This window comes from Meleagris gallopavo, chromosome 11 (genome assembly GCF_000146605.3).
Source record: "Meleagris gallopavo isolate NT-WF06-2002-E0010 breed Aviagen turkey brand Nicholas breeding stock chromosome 11, Turkey_5.1, whole genome shotgun sequence".
NCBI classification, from domain to species: domain Eukaryota; kingdom Metazoa; phylum Chordata; class Aves; order Galliformes; family Phasianidae; genus Meleagris; species Meleagris gallopavo.
In genome coordinates, this window is record NC_015021.2 from 4489186 (window position 1) to 4513951 (window position 24766).

The following is a 24766-nucleotide window of genomic DNA, read 5'->3' on the forward strand; positions in this document are numbered from 1 at the left end:
TAATGCTGGTGTGCAAGTGTCTGTGGTCAGGTGTCATTTAATTTAGTGCTGAGGCTGTGACTGCCTGAGGCAAGTTTGAGTTCTTACCAGCAGCTGCGGACTAGAAGCTTATGTTAGCAAGTATCTGAGTTTAATCTGTAGTGTAAAGCTGCTTCTTCTAAAAAAAAAAATAAAAAAAGTTGAAATTCTTTGTCTTTCTCTATCTGCCTTTTTTCTGGTCTCTGTATCTCTCTCTGCCTCTAACACATCTCACCATGCCAATTCATCATAGGAATGCACAGCTGCAATTGACGAAAGCAGAGTTCTTCACTCCTACTTGCCATTCCCAAGAAAAAAAAACAGGAAATTCACAATGTCTTTCAGAATAAGATTTGTTCTCTTCTGCTGAAAGATATGATCTTTTCTCATCTGTTGCATATTATTTGTCTTTAATCATTAGAGATTGGCTTAAGGCTGAAGCATATAATTTAATATCCCTATCAAAGTTATTAGTCTTTGTTACTTTTTTTCATGTTCATCAGAACTGTGAGATAATAAGGACACAGTATGGTAGCACTAAACAGGAATGAAATCTTGCACTGAACATAGATCCATAAAGGCAAGAAGAATGTTGTTACTATATGTGTGTGTAAAAATGTAAATCAGAAAAGGATGGACTAGCACAGTTCAAACTTTCCTCTTCCTTTCACATCAAACATTATCTTTGTTATAACCAATATTTCTTTTTCACTACTGTACTGTGTAAAAGGGAGAAATGTATTTATTTCTGCCTTAATTCTGTTTGGTCTATTAGGACAACAGAAATTCATGCGATGAATTCTGGTATTATTAAATGCTTAGGTCAAATGAAAATATGACATACATTAGCACCAACATAAAATACCAGTGGCATATTACGCTCTGTGTTTCCAGTGCAAAAGGGACAGTTTGTTCACATCAAGACACCTGAAAGTTCTTTGTCATTTCTAAATGGTATTGAATGCAGTGCTGGATTCCTTTGGGTCACGTTTCACTGCCCATGCTATCTTCTTGTCTAGACTGCAGCCTCCTATGATATGTTTTCAAACAACTTTTGTCTGTGCTCCAAGGGACAGAAATATTAACCTGTAATATCAAGTCTAAATTAAAGAGACATTTCTCCTTTTCAGTAGGAATTCGGTAGAGTAAAAATAGAAAAAAAAAGAAAATTAAGAAAATGACAGGTGGATATGATATTCAACATGAAATGTGCATATTTATAAAACTTGCTCCCTACGAATCCAGTGTCCCTCTCTGGAATTTGAAGAAAAACAGACACTGTGTCCCCAGATCCATGACAGACTAACTGCAAAGATTTGAGACCCTGTAAATCCTTCTAAACTTCAAGGAAATTAGTGAAGAGTAAAAAAGCTGTTTTTATAAAGGTGCTGATGACTTTCAGTGTGCTCTGCCTGACGGGCATTGGGATTTTAAGAATAGAAGCTATAGTCCTGGGAAGGCTTTGGGTCATGTCAGTAGGGCCTGATGGAGACCCGTCGGCCCTTAGCTGCTCTGCAGACATCTTTAGGTTGCCTGTCAGAAGTGTTTCTCAAAGGCTGCTATATGTTTCAGAAGAGATTTTTGGCTTGCTGTGGCACCTGTTGCCTTCAATTACAAACTTGCATTTGGAAGTCAGACTTCCAAATTTCCTGCATCTAAAGAAGTTGCAGATTTATCTACAACAACATGGTGTAACGATCCTAGCAAAAAGTTTGGCAGTATTGACAATGAGAGAGACAAAAGGAGATAATAACTATAGCTAAATTTCACAGTTGTTACCACATAGCATTCCCACTGGTACAAACATAAATTCTTAACTCTGAGCCATAGAACTTGGCCCAGTGAAATGAACTGACTCCTGATTCTTCTGAGAGAGCGATGAAATGATAAATCTAATTTTTATCTGCTGTATAGTTTTTTTTCATCAATCTTGAGCACAAATCATTTTTAAGAGTGGACTATAATTGCCCTATATAGATTAGTTCTCAGAAGAAAAAAGGTCAGTGTCCCAGTTAAAAATGGTTAGAATGTTGTGCTGGCAGAAATAGGTTCGTAAAAGCATCTGATGAATACTGCTAATAACTGATATGAAGAAGTTCTTATTTACCTTCATTCTATTTAAGTAGAGACATGGAGTCAAAAGTTACACTTAGTTGCAAGGGACAGCATCATGTGAGGAAAATTGCAGAAATCATCTCAAATTCTGAAGTTCTATTAATCTAATCATAGCTTGATAACCTTCTCTGTGTATGTATTGGTTCTGTTGTGTTTTTTTTCTATCTTTGTTTAAAGTAACTACTTTTTACTTGGGGATCTTTAAAAACAGGCATATAAAATACTTCTTAAAATCAGAACTATCCTGCTGTACTGAAGACAAAATTAAAGTAAGCCCTGTGCTATTTCTATCAATCGCTTTTGTATTCATTCCCATACTAATCTAAGGAGGAGGAAAGCTCTTTTCAGTAGCTTCTGCAAGGAGTTCTTGGAGCTTCTGCAGAAATTTCAGTATGTTTGAGAGTCAGCATGTTGAAGAAATAAATGTTATGACAGAACATTTGCAACTGAGTGGTCAACATAGCCCATGGAGCCCTGCTAATGCACTATTCCCAGTGCTGGAAGTAAGAAAAAGTGAACAATACCCAGCAATACAAATGAATATAGATCTATGCCTTTCAGAGGAAGGAAACTAACATAGTTTCTTTTATTTCCAGGCTACTCACTAATATCTGGAACAGACTTCTAATAAGTCTGTGTTGAGCTATAGGTTTCAGATTATTGGTGCCATAAGAAAGACACCAGTATCGCTGGTGAGCATGGAGCACTGACATGGTGGTTCTCTATATTCAGAAAAACACCTGAAGATTAAGTGGGCTTTTTAAAGCTACAAAAGGAGAATAGATGGAGGAACATTAGCAAAGAGCTTTATAACAATTAAATGTTGAAACTAAGTTAACTGCTATAAAACATGTTGTTTGTTTTTGTTTTTCTTTTTAAGTAAAGTAAAATGGATCTCAAAGGTGCTGGATTGTAGATCAGTGGTGGACTCTCCATTAGCTTTGTATTACTCTTGGATAGAGCTCAAATCTTTCTTCAGCACTTCTTGTAAAACATCCATGCAACTTTGCACTGTGCAGTGCAGACAATTGAGGAGGAATGTGGAAAATCACATTCAAGTTCCTTGCCTGAGGTCAAATCAACACAAAGTATTTATTTGTTTACAGAAAATTGCCAACAATGTTGCTAATTATTTTCAGAAATTTCATAACAGAAAAAAAAATGCCCTCTAGTCTAATTCCTATTGCTAAGACTGGCTGTTAAGATGAGGTCTGGATGCTGGGATTGCCTGTTAAGCTTTCTTTCTCTTCCTTTTGTTGATGTCACAAATACCTTTACATTTAAGATAAGAAAACTGTTTTTGCAAAAGCTTTCCCCAGTTCTCAATGTTGAGGGCAGCCTGCCTTCCTTTATTCTCTTTTTCACAAGATCTGCAGGAAACCAATCTACATTAATTCATCCAATTGCAATCACTGCTCCTTTCATGCTTCATATTCCTACTTTGTAAGGTGTGGTGGTGAGGGCCCTACTTTCTGACTGCTACTGGCTTTATGTCCCTGGAGAAGATAAACTCCCCTTACTCTTCTGCTTTTAAAGGGAGTTTTGGTTTATTGAAATGGTTTTTCATATCCATATTTTCCTAGAATACAATAAATGATCTTTATAAAAGGCATGCAGCCCAAGTGTTCTGGGCTTGAGTGGAACAGAGTTAACTTTTTCCCATTACAGCTCATGTGGTTCTGTGGTTTAGATTTGTGGCTGAAGCTGTTGATAAGACACCAGTGCTTTTTTTATTATTCAGCAGTGCTTGCCCAAGATCAATGTTTCTCCCTCTACCTCTGCAGTGTGTAGTCTGAGAGTAAGCAAGTACAGTGGGAAGACAACTGAGAAAGCAGACTTGAATAGCCCAAAGGAATATTCTGCTGTGCTCTATAACGTCATGCTGGGGTAGAGGAAGAAGCGAATGAGGGTTTTGTCTTCTAAGATGGCCGTTGTTTGGGGACTGACTGGGTGTCAGTCAGTCTGTCTGTGGGTGGTAGCAAGTGGTTGGCTTTGGATCACTCCTCCTTGATTTGACATCAGTGGAACTGAGTGCACCAGTTGGGGTATTGTTTCAGAGACTTGCATGCCATGGATAAGAGCAAGCTTACAGATAAATGTTCAGTAGCATTGGCACTAATGATGTGTTGTAGCAGCAGTAACTGTCCCTCAGTGCAATATTTCTGGATTATTTCACATCCTAGTTTTAGATTACAGGTGGATAATCACTCCTGTGCACAGCAGGAGAAGGAAAAAAGAGTACAGTTTCTGGGGTAGGTTGAAGGTGGCTTTAGCAGCGAAGAATCTTGTTCTGTTGATTACCTCCAAACAAGAAATACTTCTGCTAATTCACTATAGCAATATATTTCATATCAGACCCATAGATCATCATTTATTAAATGACTACTATGTACTTCAGAGTCCAGAGAAGATGAAATGAGGGGTGAGCAACAGGGCATCTAGGGTAAGCAGTAGATTAGAATCTCTTTTGTGTGTGAAACAGATAAGAACAGCCTGTTCCAGGGGAGAGGAGATGGTTGTTGTGATACCTTCCTCTCTAAACTGCAGTATGTAATCTTAGCAGTGATGTTAAGAATCAGAGCATCTGTACTGAAAGAGCAATTCAGATTTTCCAAATTTAGAAGTCAGCATAGAACATGTATGCCTCAATTTAATTCCTCCTGACAGTGGGGGGAAGTTATGTGTGCTAAATAAACCTCATTATATGAAATTTCTCTTTTAATCTGCAATGTCTGCATTTCTGAGGGGGAGAAAAAAAAGAAAATTATATAGTTCTAATGCTCTGCAAGATATGTAAACATTCAAAATATTCCACATTATACAGACAGGTAAAGAACATCAGTGGTGTTTTAGAGAAGTAAAAAAGGTCTAACCATCTTTCTCCTTATGTTAGGTTGCTTTTATTTTTAAATTCTTTTTTTCTGCTATGAAGAGGACATGCACACAAAAATCTGCAGGCTTTTTTTAACACTTCTAATGGGTGCACAATAACCTTGGCTTTATCAGAACTGTCTTTGCAATTCAAATACAAGACAGATGTTAGAAAGAAACAAAGAACATCAGTGACAGTTTTAACTTAATTTCAAGCCATCTTGTTTGTGAAATCAAAAGCAGATCAGTGTTTGCTTGTTTAAAATATAATAGGTTGCAAGTAAAAATAGTTCTTATCCTACATCCAAAGTGTATTTTTTTCCTGCCAGCTTTTCCCTTCTTAGCTTCAGGAAACTCGAGGGACAAAAGTGTAACTAATTGCCTGCCTTTAAGCCCATAAAACTGTCCAGTCACGATCCTTGGGCAAAAATAGCTGTACACCCACACAGGCCCATAAAAATAATGATGTGGGCCAATGAGCCACCAGGCTGAAGAGGGGCTGGGTAAACGCAATTGAAAACCTAAAAACTCCTTTAAAAAAATCTTTCCATGGCAGTTGTGAGCAAAGCACATTTATGGACGCTCTCAAGCTGTCTGTAATTACAAGAAAAAAAACTTGAGTTCACCATGCATGAACTGCTGAATTAGCTTGTCTGGGCTAGTCTAGAGTGAGAACAAGACCTCTGCAAAACAAACTGCCATGATCTATGTAAAGCAACCTGGAAATACGTAAGTGAATGGAAGGCTGAAGTACATTCCTTCTGTATATTTACTTATTGATTTGTTAATCAGAAGGGTTTTTCCCATGCAGTTACTTTAACTGGCTACTGAAGAGGCTCAAGCACTGAGGAGCACAAGGGCTTACTAAAGGCAAGTTATGTTTTAAGTAGGCACTTGGGCAGTATACACAACTTTTCAATTTACATCTGTACTCATTTGAATTTCATCCAGAGGCTGTGTTGATTGTTGTTACAATAAACTTACAGAAGTTAATGTGAGCTCAGGTCAAGGATGAACACGTGGTTACAATGTACATTAACTGCAATGTGAGACCAGTGAAGGAATGAAAGCTTTCTCTGGCATCACCATCTCGATCTTCAATCTATACTGGTTTGGTATGTGGATGCTAACAAACAAACTTTTTTGTTTTTTTTTTTTTTTTTACAAAAATCCTCTCGTAGTTCTGACTCTAAACCAGGTTGAATTTGCATTAGATTCTTATATGCTTAACTGTTATTTAACTATAAAGGTTTTCCCCTCTTTTCCTGAAGTTGTTAAAGCTTCAGTCAAATCCCACTGCATCTGAAGAAGAAAATCAATGTTTGTTTTTATTTTATTTCAAAAATATTCTTCATTATAGGCATAGCTGCCAAAGTGTGGGTAGAATTTATTTAGCCGTAGGTAAATATTAAGACCATTTTATCTTGCTTAGATTTTAGTCATTAAGATTCAATATTTATCTCAGCAGAAGTCAATAACTGCTTATGTTGTGGCTTACTGAATCACAGGGAATGGAAAAGGATAGGATTTATTTTTGTCAGTTTGTGGTTCTCCATTATCTTGGAGATACCAAGAAGGCACCAAGACTCAATATGGTTCTGCAGTTTCATCGTCCCTGAATTCAGAGGAAAAAAAAAAACATATCAGTGAAAACGAGGCAGTAGATTCACCAGGAATAAATTAATTCATGGACTTTGACAGGTATTTGAGATATGTTTGGAAATAAGGAACCGTAATCATTTTCTTTGGTAGTATGGATTTCTCTTTGCTGCTAAGTTACCTTAGGTGATGTTTCCAACCCTCTTAACTTGAGATCTTCTTCTTGCACTCAAAAGCAATTAAGCTGAGAACCTTTCATTTTAATTGTCTGCCAGTGAAGACTAGTCATTGTATCAGCACCAGCTGACAAGTATTTTCATGATTTGCCAAAGAGATACCTGGTGAATAGTTTCCATCCTCCACTGTTTCCTGAAGTTCCCATAAAGCAGTAGCCTTTTTTTCCTCTCTGTTAATGGAGAAAGTACATAGAATAGCAGTTTTACTATGTTATAAAGAAAGAAGTAGCACTTGAACTTTCACAAGAGGTGTATATAGTTTCTGTAGTTGCAATTACCTATACATTGCCTTCTGTGTGGCCTTTTACTAAAGTTAACAAGAAATCACCTGAGTATCTATCTTTTGTCTTCAGTGCCTAGTTAATTATGTCAGGATAAGACCCCACTCCAACATCAGGCATAGCAAGAAAATCCACCTCCCACATCTGTGGAAGTTTTGGGTCAGCGGAAGTGATATCCTCAGGTCTTAAACACACATCCAGTCTTCCAGAACGTGTTTTAAAGCTCCTCTAACAACAAAGATTGCAAAAAGGGAAACTTTTATTTGCTTAGACCCTTGCTGATGAAATGCAGTATTTTGTAAGTTATTGTGAATTTAATGAAAATATGTTGATCATATTTAATAGCTGAATTACATCTTTAATTCTCTGTGCCTCTCTATACCACATGCAAATATTTAATGTAGCCTGAAGATCTGTAATAGCATGCAGGCTTGCAAGCTTATTCTTCAATGAAGTTCTGTTTGAGTTTTCTTTCATTTATGAGAATGAACCTCAGTAAAAATTGACATACCTGAAAGTAACCAGTTTTTCTCATCTCGACTCGTATTGTGTACATTTTACTTCATAGTAATTAGCTAATGCTACAGTTTAAACATTCATTAGCTTTTTCTACTATTTTGACTCTCTCAAATAAACAAATAGTATAGAAATGAGCCTAAACCAACCACATAGTAATTTAAGGCCAATAATAATGGAAACTGAAGGTGAAGCACATCTCCAGCTATCGCTCCATTCCTCATGGATTTGCAGCTCATCAACCAGCTCTGTTCTGTAGTCAGTTATTATTTTAGCAACTCATAGTTCACTTACAGACATTTTAATGGATTTTTTTTTTAACAATTACTGGTCCTTTTCTGCATCAATTCATAGAGAATTGTTAATATTCCCACTGCAGTATGGCTGCATACTAAGCTATATAGCTCCTGAAGCTCCAAGGAAAAATTGAAGGTTTCACCACAAGATTCTGAATACTGATTTTTCTGAATACTTGGCCATATATTTAGCACATTCTTTACTGCAGAGTAGCAGCAGAGAAACACAGCAAAAAAAACACGCAGAATGAAATAGTAGTCTTTAGTCATTCAATGCAAACAACTTATTTTGAGATTGTAGACGTGTCTCCTACAGTACGTAAAGCTTTTATTTTCAGATGTTATTAAATGCAGGAGGATTTCTGAGCAGATGAAGAGTAGGATCTATCATATTTGAATGAATGATTATTAGGTTTTTTGTTTGTTTTCTAGTAGAGGATATTGCTAGAGCCATGCACTGGAAACTGTAGGATAAAACCCATTTTTTGCATATGTATTTTCCTTGAGTTTGCAGTATACTAGTAATTCACTTCTGTTGCCTTAATTATTTAAGTAGTAATTTTGAAATTGAGTGTCCTCTTTGCAGGTAGGCTCTTACATGGATCAGAGCTAGAAAAAACTGCTGTTAGAAGTGCTGTGCCAGTTACTGCTGTACTGGAAACTCCACCTCCTGCTTTCTGTTATTCAGGAAATAAAAACTTTCCAAAGTTTGAATTCTTGTGCAATGGCTCCTGGAATTTTCCAGCTATATTTTTTGCAAATTATAAGTGTGTTTATATATTAAGAAAAAGTAAAATTAAAAAATAACTACAAGAATGTGGGGAGCAAAAAAAAAAAAAAAAGCAGCAAAGAACCAGTTCAGTAATTTCTTTTTAATTAGATTTTATTTCCTTATGGCTGTCCAGCAGTGCATAAAAACAGCATATACTACCAACAGTGAACTGTAATAAAAAAAAAAAGGCTGAGAAGTCTTAATACTTGTTTTATAGTGGTGATACACTTACGTAGTGTATCACACACTTGTGCAGTTAGCACTGTAGTACTAAATTTATTGCCTGTGCAAGCAGGAAAAAAATCTTTAAATACATACAAATAAGTTTTGCTCCTAAAATACATAGAGATTTAAGGCAGCCTTCTCAAAAATACATCAATTTGAGGTAAAAAAAATATATATATATATCACTTAGAAGTAGCACAGGTAGAAACATGAACATTTATTTTGGATGTCATTTCTGTCTGTTTTGTCATCTTTATGTCTTAAAGTTGCAAACTGAGTGCAGCTTCTTCCAAAATCACAAATGGTGGAGTTGATTGTATGGCATAGTGAAGTGCTCTGGAGTTTTGACAGCAAACCTCATTTCTCGGAGGCTTGCTTGGAATGAGGAGAAGCAGTAGTTGTGATTGGACAAGGAGTGCATGAGTCTGGTGGCCAGGAGCAAGATTTGAGGAGAAAGCAGGTATTGGATGAGGACATGAGTAATCCCAGCAGTATTTTATGAATGCTAACATGGAATGTTAATCCTGGGAGAAAAAGAGGAGCCTTAAATTCTGCCTGTAAAGGTGTGAGCATCCTGACCTGCTACTTAAAGCAGACAGTACCTCAGAGGCCTGGCATCCTAGAAGTTCAGTGAACTATTTAAAGATGGTTTTTAGTTCAGCTTTGGGTTCCTCAGGGATTCTTTTGTCTTTATATGTGTAGATACAGTGGATTTGCTTAGCAAATCTCTTCCCTGCTTTTAAGTATCAGTCTTTAAGGAAAGATGACTGATGCTGAGCAAGTTCTGCACCTTATTAAAGAAGAACAGTATGGTTTAGATTCCTTGAAATAATATTTTGAGCAATGGCTTATCTTTTTTCTATATAAAGTTTATTTGCCTTAATGCTAAATTGTGCATCAAAATAACCTATAAATCATTCAGTGTTTTATAGTAACTACTTTGTATTCATTGCAAAATAAGGAATAACACTGATACAAAGAGAAACACTGCCTCTTGGTTCTTTGAAAAAGTGAGAAGTATCACAAGTATTATTGCTGAGTATTGGAATCCCCCTAGATCAGTGGGAGTTACTGAGTTGACCCTTAGCTATCATTTGGGGACTCCAGATGTATTACACTGTGAGGCACACTATGGTTTGCTATGTCTCTGTCCACATAGTGCGCACAGTCTCTTTTATGGTTAGTGTGTTTCTTGAAAAACTAATGAAATCTAATTTCTGAAAAGTAATTGCCTGCAAATCCCTCTGCTCTCAGGTCAGCTTCTGCCTTCTTCCAAAAAATAATGCAGATCTACTTAGCGATATGAGCCTCTTGGATAATTAATGTCACATAAAAATAACTGTAGCAAAGTAGAAGAGCAACTAGTGATAAGAAAAAGCTGAGCTTTTTCTGATGTTTCTCCCCAGCTCTAGGTCCCAGCTGTGCGTCCTAATAGGACACACTTATACCAGGATCTTGATGGTCTGTCAGTTAATTAAGAACAGAAATGGCTAGGATAAACCTAGGCATCTTGTGAAAGCATTACTTTACTAAGAAATTGGCTTGTTAGGCCATTTCAGTCCATCCAGGTCCAATACTTACTACCTAATTAGTAGGTAATGTTTATTTTAGAATCCGAAACTCGGTGATGATAAGAAGGTTTTGACAGTGTTTCAAACAGGACTTCAGTGAACTTTGTCTGCCTGTAGAATTGACAGTATGGAGAGTTTTGACAAGCCCAAGGGAAAATTCCTTTGATTTAGAATAACATTTCTTCAACTTTTATGGACTAAGGGAATTGAGACTCTTCGATTATCATCCATGTGAAAATTGTTCCTCAGATTCTCAATTTCTTACTGAAGTAAGTGGGGCTACGTAAAGCTAAGCTACCACATAGCTTGTGTTTTCAATGTGTTCTACGGTGAGGTCTGCTGTAATTGAAGGAATTCTGGAGGAAAAAAAAATATCTTTACAGAGCAGATAAAAATTCTAGGTTCTGTCTTAAATTTTTTTGCCCCCTGCCACATGTGGATGCAATGTGTAGCCCTTCAGGTTAACTATTTAAAGCTCCGGAATTGTTGCAGTAGCTCTGTAAAAATATTATTTAAAAAAAAAAAAAAGAGAGAAAATAATTTCACCTTTTGTCTGCACGTTACAAGGGACTTTATGAAAACATTTTAAATTTCCCATATAGTTAAAATATCCTTTGTGACAGTTCATTAAAATTAATTTTATTCAGTGATGTATAATGCTGTGAAACTATTAAAGCAAATAGCAATGACAGATCTGCAGAAAAATCAGATAAAATATGCATCACATTTCCATTGATGAATAATCTTTCAGAAATGCTTATTCCATGATATTATAAAATCTGCAACTAAAATTTCTATTGCTACAGAAACATTTTTGTACTGCTCTTGCATGAGTTGTGAAGCTCTGTGTTTTACACATGTATTAAGCTATCTGTTTCATTGACAATAACTTAAATATTGCCATAATAGATAATTGTGCAAGTCCTCAGAGTTCCTTAATATAGAATGTAATTTGTTTAATATATGCAGATTAAGGGCCTGATTCATCCAGGGATTTAAATGCAAAAGTAGTCACATCTGAAGCCAGTAGGACTGTCTGAATTGTTAAAATAAATCGAAGTACTTAACATCTGAAGTTGGAGCTTTAAATAGGAGTCTGGAAATAGATCTGTAACTGCATTCCTTTAAATCTGTCTTCTGTGGCATAAGAGTTTTCCTTAACTGGAAATTACACTCATTTGAAACTGATATTATTTCTTTTCCTGGTAGTCGTAGTTGGTACCAACTTTGCTATGCATGTTTCAAAATGCAAATCTTTGGGTAGAGGGACTGAATGAGAAATGCCAGCTCAGCACCTGCCTGCCAGTTTCAGCTGCATAGAGCCCAGGGGAAGAGCAAAGGGAAGAGCTACTGGCTACAGAGAGGAAATCCAGTTGGGGGAACATATCGTCTCCTTACTTTTTTTCTACAAAACTGCAGATTACATTCAGAGGGTGAATGATCCAAACGTTACTGACTTTTTTTGTGTCTCTCAGGATGGGAAGCGTAAGTTCCTTTTATTATTCATTCAGAGAGAATACAATAGGCACTATTCAGTTCTCAGCACATTGATGCCCTTGTATCTACATTGAGTATATGCAGGTCTTGAAATACTTAAAAAAACAGAAGTGCATTGTTCCATTTTGAAGGAACATTTTCTGTGACCAAGAAGTCTTGGAATGTAAGAGGTTTCCCTGAAGCCAAGTTTTCCCTGGGCACCTTTGCTGTTCCTTTGTCATGACCCTACCTTCCATTCCTTAACTAATCCAGTTTCCTGCATCTCATGAGAGGTGTTGGTCTCAGTAGCTGTGGTGATATTCTTAACCATTGCTAGCATCCCTCACAGAGTGCAGCCATCTTGCTACAGCACTATTCATTTTCTGAGGACTTCAGGTATATGGTCACAGATATATCACCAGAGCAAAGCCAAATTCACTTGCTTACTGAGTCTCATATAGGAAAATCAATGCAAAGGCCTTCAAAGTCTCTTCTACACTGCTATTATTGATCTCTGTGCGTTTCACTACTTGATCTACATTGAGGCATCAATTCTATAATTGTCATTTACACCACTGAGAAACTTAGTTGTTCCCTGTATTTAAAATGACATCTAAAAGCTATGAACTGATTCTGATACGATCAAAATATGCAATATACATTGGTTAAATTTCAAAGAGGGACATTTTTGCTATATTAAGCAATTAAAGAGTTCAAATTGAAGTATCACAGAAAAACTGAATGTAAGAGGTGCCTGAGATGTTCAGGAAGCCCTATTGAATACTGTGCTTCAGTGAAACTGGTGAATTCCTTTCAGGTCTTTTTGAGTGTTTGTAAGCACAGCAAGGTGATCGCAGCCTGTATATGTTTTGTGCAAAAAGACCGTATCATTCCTTGGTATTTTTAAAAAACATTAATATATTGAGAAAATGAAAACAGGAGTGAGGCCAATCAGTTGCGCCACGAATTTGTTGTATGTTTAGATACTCCATGACATCCTGTTAATTTTGGTAATAAGTTCATAAGGAAATTCACAGGCAGTGTTAAAGCATGTGATTGAATGCATAATCATCAAGCTTCACCACATGGCTGAGCCCTAACTTTACGCTATTAGCTGTCTATCTGAAGGCTAAGTTAGGGGTTGAGTATCTTGCCATGCTAATTGTTGGAGGGTTTGCAAGCTACACCAGATGTCTTTATGGGATTCTGTAACTGTTGAGCTGAAGTTTATCTCCTGACCCAGCAGTGCTGCAATTATCAGCTGTCCTGGTAGAAAAAGCTGCTTATTAGGGGAGAAGCAGAGCTCAGTGTGGCCTAAGGTGTAGGGGTTGTCAGGAAGTTCTTGTGAAGCCTGTGCCAGTAACGTTTTGTTTTCTTGAGGTTACTTAGGGATTATGTTTGATTTATTCTGAAAGGAGGAAGTACAAATGGGGGATTGAACTATCTCCGTTCTTAAAAAAAAGTCGAAGCTCTTCAAAGCGTGAGCATAACTGATGGTTCTGGTTGGTCTGCATAACTGCTGTGGCAAAAATTAAGTGTGCACAGTTTTCTCTTCCTCTCAGACAAGCAGACTGGAGCTAATTAAATAAGTCCATTTAACTTTAACTTGCCTATTCTATCTCTTTTGTGAGAAATAACTGTTAGGCTTCTTTTAAAAGGCAGATCTTCCCTCATCCCAAACTTATCAGATCAGTCCTAGAGACTGCAGGGCATCAATCTGTAGGTGAGAATAACTGGACATAGCTGAGGTGTAGTACGTTCTGCTGCAGTGGTAAGCCTGCTATGTGTGCTCAGGGTACCTCTCTGTGCGTAAAGCACAAAATGAAGCCCATTCAGTTATTAGTGCTATCGTAAAGAGGCTTACAGAAAGGCCACCATTCCTAGCTCAAGTAGAAGTCTTCATTTTGGATTTCCTACAAACCTTTCCTGTTAAATGGAACTGGAGAGAAAGATATAAAAAAAAAAAAAAGAACTGGAGAGCAAAATAAATAGAATGGTTTGTTTTGTGAATATAAACGAAAACTAAAATAGGAATTATAAGGCATGGAAAAAAAATAGAAGAATTCATTCCTTGAGTTGAAGCTGCCAAAGCATGTATTGTGGGCTTGTAAATGAAGGCTTATTCAGCTATTTCTTCTCCAATTATATATATATGAAATCTCCATAGCAACAGCCATTTTGTATGGTGTGTATATTTCATGGTGTTCCACAGACAGAGCAGCTAACTGAAGGAGAAGTTCCACAACCAAAACAAAGGGCATTTTAGAATACGTTCTAGGAGAAGAAGCAGTACCTGCTGCCATGGAGCAATAACTTTCCTGACAGCAATGCTAGTTTTAAAAATTTCTTTAAGTAAATTATACTTTTACTTTTGAGTCACTGTTAAGTGCTGTTGTGTGATGAGAAGTGAATTTTAAAATATATAGTGAAGCATTTAAAATATATAATTAGGGTAGAATTTAGTTTTGTATTTTTTAAGTCATGCTGTTAAAGCTAAATTTATGGCAGGTCGGGGTCCTTTTAAAAATCCTTGAGGTTGCTGCAGAGATACTAGTCTGTAAGAGGTGAGACTGCTGGCAGCTGATGTGCTGACACAGGCAGCTTATCTTCACATCCTCCCCATGGCTGAGCTTTACTGGTGAGTGTTTCTAAGCGTATCGTGGGGAAGGGCACCCAGCAATGGGATTGATTGTGCTTCTCTTAAAGTCCATTTGAAATACTGGTGCTCAGTACATGGTCCTGCCCACCTGTGTTAGAGTGATAGGTATGAACTGAAACAGGTAAAGAGTGTTTCTGAGACAATCAGCTAATGACAGGTGTAGAAGGGTTAAGAAAACAAAACAAAGCAACTGTAGGTGAAGTGCTCATGTAAACCTTTTGGTCTGATACCTTTGTTTCCTGCAAAAACAATGTATTTAAGGTGTTGTATATATGAAGTTCTCAGAAGCAGACAGAATGAAGCATTGTTTCATTCACCACTGGATGCATGTCCAAATTTGTCTGCAGGCACGAACTTGAGTTTATCCTGAGCCACATTCCCCACTGCTTTTCTGTTCTCACAGAACAAGCTCTGAGGTCCTATAGGGCTTTTTCCCCTCGTACTATTAATTTTTCTCATAGATCAACTATAACCCAGGGGACAGCTTTGACTGGTCCACCAGAGTAGCTGATGGGGCAGTTGTTTCTCCATGGCTCTCTGTAACATGAGATCCTGAGCAACAGGCAGCTTCAGACCTGCTTCCATTCAGTGTCAGCAACAAAACTGTACTGGGGAGATTCCTGGCATTATAAAATAACCAAACCATGACTTCCCTGGAATGAAGTAATTTAAAGTGCTTCCCCTAGGAGTGTTCTCGTTTTTGTTGATGGTGGTCATTGTTTTTTCTTTGCTTTTGTTAAGCTAATTTGAGGTTTCTTTTTCCTTGTTCCAGTGTGACAGCTTGAGTAATAACCCTATTACCTGTGTCCATAAGCTCCAAGCAGAGTTTATGAACATACCATGTGTGGAAATACATGTCTGTCAGCACCTGTGCTGAGTACAACTAACAGCACATGTCTGGGAGTGCAGTGTCCTGTCACTTGGGAATCATTACAAGCACCTGTATTATATGGATTGTTAATCTCTGTAAGGTTCCTAATAACTAAATACAATTTTCTGTGTTTTCAAATAATGCCAGTATATCAAATTTCCTGAAGGAAACACGAAATGTCACCAGTGCGTTTCCATTAAGGGGAAGACAAATCCCTGGGTGTTCATCCATCTCTTTCAGATGCTGAAAATCTCTGGAGTGGAGCAGAATGTAAACACATCAGACTTATGGAAACTCCTTTTGTTTCCCCTGCTGCTCGGTGGGGCAGCGGGTGAGGGACAGGCAGCAGTCTTATCTCAGACAGCTTCTGGCTGGAGAAAGAGCTTTCTGTTCACAGCTCCTTCCTCTTCTGGGTGAATGAACAAGCCTAACCTGGCTGGCCAGATATGCCTGGCTTACACCTAGCTCTGGAAGCTTCTGGCTTAGAAATCCTGGTTTGCAGTAGTGTTTTATGGAGGCAGTGTTACTCTGTGATATTTTTCTAACATTGAAGGTATCCTTCTTTTCTTTGGAAGCTCTGTACTTTCAGGTACTCCCAAGGGAATTTTCCTCAGATTATTTTTCCTGCTTGAGGTAACATGTTTAATCTCACATTGAGAATGGTGTGTGTGTGTGTGTGTGTGTGTGTGTGTGTGTGTGTGTGTAAATATCTCATTTCCTGCTTGGAAATACAAAACACCATTAAATTTCTCCTCATGGCTTTGGATACTTGGAGACAAATCTGATTTCTAGTTTCTGTGTCATGGCATTTCTAGCCTTTCCTTTCTAAGACAGAATCTGCTTGTTATTTAGGCAATGTGTCACCATAATAAAGAGATACTCCTTTAAAGTGCATATCCAGGCTGAACCAGGCTCTGAGCAACCTGACCAAGCTGTGGATGCCCATATTCATTGCAAGGAAGTTGAACTAGATGACTTTTTAAAGGTCTCTTCCAAATCTGAGGTTTCTATGGTTCTGAACTACAGTGCTACTATAATTCATAACACACCTGACTGCCCCAAATCTGTCTCTGTGTACTATCAATCTAAGCAATGTGGGAAAAATAGTTGCTAGTTTTGTAAAAGAAAGACAAATGTGAGTATTTCAGCTTCTGGAAATTGCACCTTTTTTTTCTTCTAGCCTTATAGCAGAGTACATTGTATACTACATTCATTGAATATGCAATATTTGCAAAAGAGTATGGCTTTTGAAATATTTTTTCCTTGATTTCATTGCCCTTCAGCCTTGTCGGTGGCAACTGGCTCAGAAGGGGATTCTAGTTAGCAAGAATTAACAGATGGGCTCTATTCCATCAACCTCATCTCTCTTAAGTAACCCAACTGAAGCCAAAGGCAAGTTCCCTTTATACATAGTGTCTTCACTGATTACTTGATCTTTCCATAAATTGCACTACCATCTACTATGACAAATCTGTTAAGGACAACTGTTCTTTCTTGATAATCACTTGAGTAGAGCTGTATTTCACAGTCTGTGCTGTAGCTGAGAAAATAAAAAATCAAGACTGTAACTTTTAATGTAACTTACTCTGTTTAAATAAGACAGTACTCTACCAGGTCTGGAATAGAACCTTTTTGAAGCAGAGGCTAAGGGCATTTTTTAAAATGGGAGTTTCTCAACATAAATACTGTAACGTCTGTTGGGTTAATGATTTGTGAACATAATGAACAAATGAGTTAAGTGGTGGTAATGAGTACCACGTATTTGGCTAGTATGTTGAGAATTATCTACTTCTGTGTCTATGTTGGTTTTGTGATTGTTTCCATCCCTTCCCTCCTTCCCCCTCCCATTTTTCTGACTTAGCTATTGATGATGTACATGTTACTTTAACAGTCATTTTTAACACAACAAAATGACCATTAACTGTATTTGGGTTACTCTTAACTATTTATAACTAGATTCTCCAACTTTACTTTTATAACTGATTTATTTGGTCACGTAAATACTGTCAAGTCATCTTTGACTACCTTTAGATATTAGGCAGGTGTATCTGCAAAAAAAAAAAAAGACAGCTGAGGAACTCATATCCAGATGACTATAGCTTTTTAAGTAGAATGCTCATGTTTATGAAGAAGCCTGTGTACTGGAGCTGCTTAACCTATCTTTTTCATACTCCCTCATCTGGGTTTGTTTTATAGAATATGGCTCCTCACTAGTTTGAAAGATTCATTTGACTACAGATGGTAGAATCAGAATACCTATCCATGGAAGTTGCCCTTACATCAAATAATTTATAGCAGAGTTGCTTCTTCAGAATGTCAAAACTGTTGTTACAATGAAGAATATCCCCATTCCCTGACAATTAACATTTATTTTAAAGAAAGCAAGCTATGAAACCACCTGTGCAGGAGCTGTTGGTGCAGCCTGATGCCCAGATTGGCAATACATTGCATTCAGGTTGTGTCAGATCTAACGTATATGTGATTTAGAGAGACTCGCAGTATGGTCAGCAATTCAAGAGGATTTCTGTGCATCTAGCAGCCTCTTTTCAATAATCTCAAAGTGTCCCTGAAAGCAGAATGGCAGTTTGTTACTGCTGGAAGTTACTTACAGCAGTGTAGTCTCTTGTGCAGGAAGTCAAAGCACACAAAGTCAAACTAAAATGTCTAACTGAAGCATAATAAATGGGGATATCCTTCCTTTTTAATTTTTAATTCTTCAAGAATAATTTTTAAGTAATACATAATTCTCCACCTCTATAATTTTGTTCTGCTGTGACACTATGGGAAAGAACTAGAAAATTGAATCAAGTTTTGCCTCCAAAGCTCTCAGCTCTCTGCTGAGAAGCAACCTCAACAAGTCCAACATGATTTGCTTAGGAAGAGAACTGGTGCTCTAAGCAGGAAGAAAAAACAGTAGTGATAGGCAAAGAAAGCATAGCAGAAGTATACTGGTGTACAAACGATGCTTTGCTTCTTAAAGCAGACAGGTCGTGCAAGGTAATCGAGGGTATGACTGGACACTGAACAGCTTAGAGTCAAATTAGATTAGTGCGAATGCTGTCAATAAACAGACCTGAGGACAGGAAAAAGAGGGGAATTAACCAGAGGAAACTAAGTGTTTAAAAAAACCAAACAGATACACAAAGGTATGGTATTGTGAGCAACATGAGACCATAATCAAATCAATGCTTTGGGAAAAAGTTCTGATGCCTTTTCAATGTGCAGCATAGATCCTGTGTGACAGCACTACCTTCTGGACCTGCAACCCCTGCTATAATTTCTCATTAATATCATCTTAGCTTATTTACTTTTCTAGTAATATTATTAGTAATAACAATAAAAATAACAATATGCAGCATCAAAGTTGGTGTAGGCTTCAGGCCTCTGAAGATTTTTTTTTTTTTTAATTTCCTTGTTCCCAAGTTCTACCTACAACTCCAATTTATCAGCTCCACGCACACAACTGGAATCATGGCAAAGCGAATAAGTTAACTAGCAGGAGGACAAGAGGTAATGGCCTTAAATTTCACCGAGGGAGGTTCAGGTTGGCTATTAGGAAGAATTTCTTCTCAGAAGAAGTGCTGACACACTGGCACAGGCTGTCCTGGGAGGTGATGGACTCACCGTCCCTGGAGGTGTTCAAGAAACATGTAGATGTTTCTGGGGGTCACAGCTCAGTGGGCATGGTGAGTATAGGTTGATGATTGGACTGAACGATCTTAGTGTTCTTTTCCAACCATAATGAGTCTGTGAAGATGCTGTACGTAAGGATAGATCTAGGGAAGTCCTATAGTGTGATTTTAATCCAATACTTGGATTGTAATGATCTCTATGACTCTGGCTTAATTATGGAAAATAAAATCAAAATGTATATGCTGTTTTTCTACACTGGGTCTATGTAAAAGAAACATTCTGATGTGCTGCCAGTAGATGACTTGTTCCCACATACAGCAGCCATCTCGCTGAGGTAAGTGCAGTCAGGAGCAGCACAAGCAGGAAAGCTGTAGGGAGCATCCAGGCTCTTGTATTTGTCCTTAACATTTTGTGACTGCACTGCTGTGTTCTTTGTTTCTTTTATTGCGTTTACATTCTCTTTTGTGTATCTAAGCCTAACAATGCTGGTATCCTTGCAATCAACTAGGAAAGATGTCATGCTTGCTTTAAACTGCTTATATGCGAAACACCTGGTGGCAGACAAATACAGTAAATAGGCAAGCAGAGAGCTAGGTGATAGGAAGGTTATTTCTCATGTCATAAGCAATGTTCACTGCTTTGTTAAAGGGCTTTTTTGAGAGAAGCAGTGTTTTACAAAAAATACTTCTTTGTATTGCCAACTCCAGCTGCTCCTATGTCAACAAGGCCTATTTCGTCCTCAAAAGCTGCCTGGTGAGAATCTGTATGACAAGTGAGTTGCTGGATATATGCTGAAAGCCATGATCTTCATCCTTATTTTGCTCTGATTCTGCTTTTTTACCCACTTCTTACTTAGATTGATTTTAATCCAGTCTGGGTGCTGTGCTTCAGCTCTTTCTCTTCCACACAAAGGGATGGTCTGACTTACTAGTGTCTACTGTCTCTAGATCCTTTCTATGTGAAAACTTCAGTATTTTAACTATACAGCACTCTGAAATAAAACATCTCCTCCATCAAGAAAGAGAGACTGTAAATACATCCTTGCAATACAGTATTATCAGTTCCAATACTAGCAACATTAGCTCTGGTATGCATCCTGTTCTCTTTGAAGCCATCCCCTTATCTACATCTTGTTATCTCCAGTAGTTATCCAGCTGGATGCTGATTGACCTGATTATGGTTTTAAAGTATGAAGAAGGAAAGAGAACAAAGTGATTGTGCTGTGATAGTTTACAGTCCACGCCTGCTTACCTAGATCTTGAAGCTGTTGCTATTGTTGTAGATAAGGAAAAATGTTGTAGATAATGGAGCAGGGGTTTCTGCTCCCATTTTTAGTTCATTTTAATGCGAGTTGAACATTGGCCCCTTCTTCGTGGCTACAGTCTGTGCCAGCAGGTAACAGTGGTATGAAAATAATGCCTCCTATTTATTTCCCTGGAAAATACAACAAAGCAAAATAACACTGCGATAGATTGAATTCTCAGCTACAAAGCGCTATTTTTCCTCATAGTCACCACTGTTAGCTATACATTTTCACCAGCGATAAACGAGAGCCTGCATGCTGTGCTCATAATAATCTGCACCAGTGGAGATGATCCATTGTCACCACTGCTAAAACACACCTCCTGCTGCCTCACTGTGCTGTCGTCCACTGTTTGATCCCCATAAACCATCAGAAAGTGTCAGTGAGTGTCACTGGGTGCCATTTTTTCTGCATGGAGGAATTCAGTTTCACACCTTTGCTTCATATGTACTTCCATTTCGGACACCATTCTGCCCGGAACAAGATAAAGGTGGCAAGATTCAACCTCCACTGCCATACCAATGACATCTACTTTTGACTTCATGGGCCAACATCATAAAATAGGAGGCATTACTTTCAAAGCAGCCCTTGTATATTCTTTCTTCCTCTATCTTGAAATTTCAAAGGAGAAAATATTCAGTGTACCAATATTCAGAAAATGATCTGATTGTCTACTGAGGTGGGATGCTATTCAGTAATTATTCTAGTCTCTGCGCTGCTGAGTAATTCACGTCAGTCTTCCTCACAGAGAAAGAACTCGTAGTGCCTGAATTTTTTATAAATATATAGCAGACAGTGGGCTGGTAGTATTTCTTACAATAATTAGATCAATTAGAATAACTGAACTCTGTAGGAATTTCATCTCTGAAGTTCCTTTAGATCCTGAAGAAATTCACACTAAGTCTGGGGTGTTCTCCCAAGTGGTTTAGGTGGGAAGACAGAAACATGGTAAAGTTTCAAAGCAGTTATGCAATAGTCATTATTTATTTAATTACTCTTATCTTTTCGGTTCTGTTTGTAAATGCATTTTATATGCAAAGCATTTATTGTAACTGATATATATGATGGTATTAAAACAGCAGATATAAAAAATCTATTCAAAAGGGATCCCTAAGCTATCATTTCTAGTTTGTTCACCAATGTCATTGCTTTTTGAGAGGAAGCACAAGAATTTCAGCTGTATTTTAATAGCTGAATAATTATAGTTCTTCCCAGATTAAAAAGAAAAAAAAGAAAAAGAAAAAAGATAGAAAAAAAAAACCCCACGAAATTAAATATAAATAGGAGACAGTTGCTAGATGCTAGTAGCCAAACTCTGTGTGCAGGACTGGAGTCAAAATCTTAGAGCATTTCAAAGCTGCTATCGTGCTGTTTGTGTGATGTTAAAGCCTTAAAGCCACAACCTGATCCTGACCTAATTCTTAACCATAAGTAAATGAGCATTTAGATACCCAAAAAGTCATGTATCCTGGACCTCAAACCAAGCCAGATCAAGGAACCTGCTAAGCGGAAGTGATTCAGTGTAGACATGCCTGTATATGTGATATACATGCTGCAGTAACACTCTCCTAAGGAAAGACAGGGGAGGGGGAGCAGAGGATGTTTTGCTGCCTAGGAGCAATGTCAGTATGCATGTTTATTTCATTACCATCAAGAAAATATCAGTCAGCACTATTCAGCTCCCAAGAGGTGCTGCAGAGGTGGGCTGTGTTCAGCCCTCACTGCAGCAGGATCCAGCCCTGCCCAGCAGAAAAACTCTAGCCTGATTCTTCATCTGAGGCCATCAATAATGTGGCTCTCAAAAGTTAATAACTTTGACCTGAACCACAAACTGCATTTTTAACTGAGTATTCACTGGAACTTGAAAGCTATGTTCAACAAATGAGATTTGTATTGAGCAAAATGGCTGACAGAAAAAGCGTGAGTTTCTTCATGAGTTTACTCTAAATGTGCCTTAGGATCTCAGTAACAAAAATCACAATACCTCTGTTGTCTTTTTTTTTTTTTAACTCAGCTCTTAATAGCTTCATAATTCACTATTGCTTTTAATTACTGTTCATAACTCCAACAATAAAAGATAGGCTCAAAAGGGAAAAAAAAATCAGACATCAGAACCTGGTTTTGATTTAGAAACAGTCATAGTATTAAAATAGCAATGTTGCTCCTAGCTATGCTGCTTGAATTATACATTAACTCATTTCATCTTGTTTCTGTGGTGCTATTTTGGATCATTTTTTCAAACATTGATTCACACTTCATGTGCAAGCTTAAATTCTACTTTTAGCATTCAGAGATATTAGGTCAGCTGTATAATTCATGAATTCATTGAAGTAAACTCCATATTCTACCAAAGTTGTTTTGTGTTGTACTGGTTTCTCCCTGACTAGTGAGAGCCACGGGGTCAGTGAGTTCGAACATTTCCAAAGGGGTTGCAGACATATAAGATCCAGGAAAACAGCTGTAAACCCCAGTGCAGTATGGTGACAGTTTGCTAGAGGGCACATCTAAGGCATCCTAAGGCAAATATGCATTCTGCTAACTATGCCACTTCAGTTTATACTGAATAGTAAGCATGTAGAAGTAGTTCTTTGTCAGTATTCGTTCTTCCTAGGCTAAATTTCAGCCAATGTATCTTGCATTGTCAGCCTGGAATGCATCGTGTAAATTCTCAGTCTTCTTTGTGGGTACAGCCAAGACAAAATATTGAGAAATATTCACTATTGAGAAATGACTTACATTTGCTTGAGCCAGGTAGTGCTACCTGGGTTTTCAGCTCACCCTTCTGTGTTTTACAAGCTGTAATTGACAAGGAGGAGCCTTTTTTAAATTCGTTATCACAACTTGATTTCCCTTCAGCCTGTCCTCTGTTCTGCTACTCCAGAGCTGGCTAGAAATGGCTCAAATCCAGCATACCAGCTGGAATTATTGTCAATATACCAGACAAATCTGATTTTTTTTTTTTAAACATTTTTATCCAAGATGGTGTTTGCCCCAAATATTTTGTGCCTTCTTTTGTCTTTCTGCATGCTCCTAACAGGTGGATCCCAATTTCTGAGTCTTGAATGCCTTCATTCTGCCTCTGAGGAAAGCTGGAATAGGCATTTTTTTGAGAGCATCATCATTACTAGAGGTGGAAAGTGGTTGTGAATTATGGCTAACGTTGGGTGCAGAAATAACTCTTCTGCCATAGTTAGCATAGGCATTGCCTAACTGAAGTTTAGGTCTGAGGATAGAAACAGTCATTTCTTTTGATCCACAGCTCGGCAATCAAGCAGCAGAATCCACAGAAACTAATTTAGGGATAGCATTAAGATATCTTTCTTAGATCTTAATCTAAATTTAACTTAGAAGAATGTGTATTTTCTTAAAGGAAAAGAAAAAATCAGGTTTGGAGCTAGCACGGCTGATACTTGGTAGACTGAAACAGATGCTGCAGAGACGCTGAAGCCAGTGGCTGCTATGAAGCAGTGCAGTGGATAGGCTAGGAGTTTGCTTGGCATATAAGATATGCCTAATTCTGAGGTTTCTAGAAATTAATACGCTTGGGTTAGGTTCAGATCTAGGAAGCTTGCAGTGTGGGTAGTGGCCCCCCCAGACAGCTGCCCTGGGCACACCCAGGAGCCTCTAAAATGCCCCATCTTCACCAACTCCAAACCAGTCCTACCCTGCAATACAGCCTGTGCTGGTCTTTGGATTAGACATGTAATGGAGGATAAATGTAACACCTCCAATTAGTATTAGTGATGGCAGATTAATTAATTAGAAATTAGAGTGTTGTCATCGCTCTTTTTTCTTCCCATCAAGGACAGGACATATTTTTAATTCATTTTCAAAGAAGTCCTACTGGGCAGAGCAGAGCAGGATGCGGACATGCATGACTACAGAGATGTAGGTGTGGGTATCTATGTGTGTGTGTATATATAAAGACATATGCTTTTAAATATATGTATATACATAGATATATATACACTGAATCGTTGTCGCTATAAATAAATACTGCAAGGAAAGGCAATATTTACATATAAATTTTAAATTACAAGCTCTAGCTGTCCAGAACCTAAACAGCTTTTCTTTCGAATTCAGAGGGAAAAAGACAAATAAGGATGTGTCGCCATCTGGAGGATAAGTATGTTCTGTACATGCATTCTGCAGGTGTCGTTCCAGGCTGCATCTCCTTCCCTAGAGAAAAGTTGTCTTTAATCATAGAGGCAAGAAGTTTCTGGGGTTGGACCAGACTAAACAACAACTTGAGTAATGGAAGAAGAGGTAGGAGCAATGGTGTTGGCAGTGGAAGGGGTCAGGATTCAGTGCTCTTTTTTTTTTT